This window comes from Arachis ipaensis, chromosome B8 (genome assembly GCF_059453495.1).
Source record: "Arachis ipaensis isolate K30076 ecotype BB chromosome B8, ASM5945349v1, whole genome shotgun sequence".
NCBI lineage: Eukaryota > Viridiplantae > Streptophyta > Magnoliopsida > Fabales > Fabaceae > Arachis > Arachis ipaensis.
This window is the reverse complement of record NC_142443.1, coordinates 11,973,338-11,976,184: the sequence shown is the minus strand read 5'-3', so window position 1 is coordinate 11,976,184 and position 2,847 is coordinate 11,973,338. Positions and strand designations below refer to the sequence as shown.

Below are 2,847 nucleotides of genomic sequence, written 5' to 3'. Positions count from 1 at the left end.
CCATTCAGACTCTGAGAAATCATATTGACTTGCTGAGTCAATATTTTGTTCTGAGCCAATATGGCATTCAGAGTATCAATCTCAAGAACTCCCTTCTTCATAGGCGTCCCATTATTCACAGGATTCCTTTTAGAAGTGTACATGAACTGGTTATTTACAACCATGTTAATGAGTTTTTGAGCTTCTGCAGGCAAATTCTTTAGGTGAATGGATCCACCTGCAGAGGTATCCAATGACATCTTAGATAACTCAGACAGACCATCATAGAATATATCCAGGATGGTCTATTCTGAAAGCATGTCAGAAGGACACTTTTTGGTCAACTGTTTGTATCTTTCCCAAGCTTCATAGAGGGATTCACCATCTTTTTGTTTGAAGGTTTGAACATCCACTCTAAGCTTGCTCAGCTTTTGAGGAGGAAAGAACTTGGCTAAGAAAGCCGTGACCAGCTTATCCCAAGAGTTCAGGCTATCTTTGGGTTGAGAGTCCAACCACACTCTAGCTCTGTCTCTTACAGCAAAAGGGAAAAGCATGAGCCTGTAGACTTCAGGATCTACTCCATTAGTCTTAACAGTATCACATATTTGCAAGAATTCAGTTAAGAACTGAAAAGGATCTTCAGATGGAAGTCTATGAAACTTGCAGTTCTGCTGCATTAGAGAAACTAATTGAGGTTTTAGCTCAAAGTTGTTTGCTCCAATGGCAGGAATGGAGATGCTTCTTCCATGTAGATTGGAATTAGGTGCAGTAAAGTCACCAAGCATTCTCCTTGCATTATTGTTGTTGGGTTCGGCTGCCATCTCCTTTACTTGTTCGAAATTTTCAATAAGGTTATCTCTGGATTGTTGTAATTTAGCTTCTCTTAGTTTTCTCTTCAGAGTCCTTTCAGGTTCTGGATCAGCTTCAACAAGAATGCCTTTTTCTTTGTCCCTGCTCATAAGAAAGAGAAGAGAAAAAGAAAAGAAGAGGAATCCTCTATGTCACAGTAAAGAGGTTCCTTATTGTTAGTAGAATAAGAGAAGAAGAAGAAAAAAATTCGAACACAAATAGAAGAGAGGGTTCGAATTTGGTGAGTGATGTGAGGAAGAGATGTTAATGGATGAATAAATAAGATGAGAGAGAGAGAATTTTTCGAAAATAATTTTTGAAAAAGAGTTAGTGATTTTCGAAAATAGTTTTTGAAAAAGGTTAGTAATTTTTGAAAATTTTTAAAATCAAAGATTAAAATAATTAGTTAATTAAAAAGAATTTTTGAAAAAGAGGGAGATATTTTCGAAAATTAGAGAGAGAGAGAGAGTTAGTTAGGTAGTTTTGAAAAAGATAAGAAACAAACAAAAAGTTAGTTAGTTAGTTGAAACAAATTTTGAAAATCAATTTTTGAAAAGATAAGAAGTTAGGAAGTTAGAAAAGATATTTTGAAATCAAATTTTTGAAAAAGATATGATGAGAAGATATTTTTGAAAAGAGATGATAGAAATTAGTTTTTTTGAAAAAGATTTGATTTTTAAAATCACAATTAATGACTTGATTCACAAGAAATCACAGGATATGATTCTAGAACTTAAAGTTTGAATCTTTTTTAACAAGCAAGTAACAAACTTGAAATTTTTGAATCAAAATATTAATTGTTATTGTTATTTTCGAAAATTTGATATAAAAATAAGAAAAAGATTTTTGAAAAATATTTTTATAATTTTCGAAAATAACTAAGAAAAATGAAAAAGATTTGATTTTTGAAAAAGATTTTGAAAAAGATAGGATTTTTAAATTGAAAATTTGATTTGACTCATAAAAACAACTAGATTTTAAAAATTTTTGAAAAAGTCAAATCTAATTTTCGAAATTTTGAGAGAGAAAAAAGGAAAGGTATTTGTTTTATTTTTGAATTTTTAATGAAGAGAGAGAAAAACAAGAAAAATGATGCAATGCATGAAAGTTATGGATCAAAACAATGAATACATGCAAGAATGCTATGAATGTCAAGATGAACACCAAGAACACTATGAAGATCATGATGAACATCAAGAACACATTTTTGAAAAATTTTTAATGCAAAGAAAACATGCAAGACACCAAACTTAGAATTCTTTAATGCTTAGACATAAAGAATTCAGGAATGCATATGAAAAACAAGAAAAGACACAAAACATGCAAATGCAAAGATCAAACAAGAAGGCTTACCAAGAACAACTTGAAGATCATGAAGAACACTATGAATGCATGATTTTTTTCGAAAAATGCAAGATGCACATGCAATTGACACCAAACTTATAACATGACTCAAGACTCAAACAAGAACACAAAAAATATTTTTGATTTTTATGATTTTCTAATTTTTTTTGTATTTTTTTCGAAAATTATCTGAAAAACAAAAATAAGGATTTCAAAATCTTTAATATGAATTCCAGGAATCTTGTGCTCTTTAGTCTAAAGCTCCAATCAAAGGGTCAGACATGACTTAATAGCCATTCAAGCTTTAGAATGGATTTACATCCATTGAGGCGATTAGTTGAAGACCAATCCCAAAGGAGTTTGGGTATGGCTTTTCAGCCAGATAGGATTCAACATGTTACCATGAAACTCTAGAATTCATTCTTGAAAGTTTTGAAGGCATAGAATAATTTATTTTTGAAAACATTTTTATTTTAAAAATAAAATTTTTTTTTTCGAAAACAAAGGAGAAATTTTTGAAAGATTTTTGAAAAAATTTTTGAAAAGAAAACAAAAAGAAAATTACCTAATCTGAGCAACAAGATGAACCGTCAGTTGTCCAAACTCGAACAATCCCCGGCAACGGCGCCAAAAACTTGGTGCGCAGAAATTGTGATTACACTTTGATTATGTAAA

General features: G+C 30.9%; 1 non-coding gene across 1 annotated transcript; it reads left to right on the top strand.

Annotated features, from left to right (window-relative positions):
* The first annotated feature begins 293 nt into the window (after positions 1 to 293).
* LOC148547225 (small nucleolar RNA R71) lies at positions 294 to 401 on the top strand. Its single transcript, XR_015897250.1, has one exon. It is a non-coding gene; the product is annotated as a small nucleolar RNA R71 (small nucleolar RNA).
* The last annotated feature ends 2,446 nt before the right edge of the window (positions 402 to 2,847 follow it).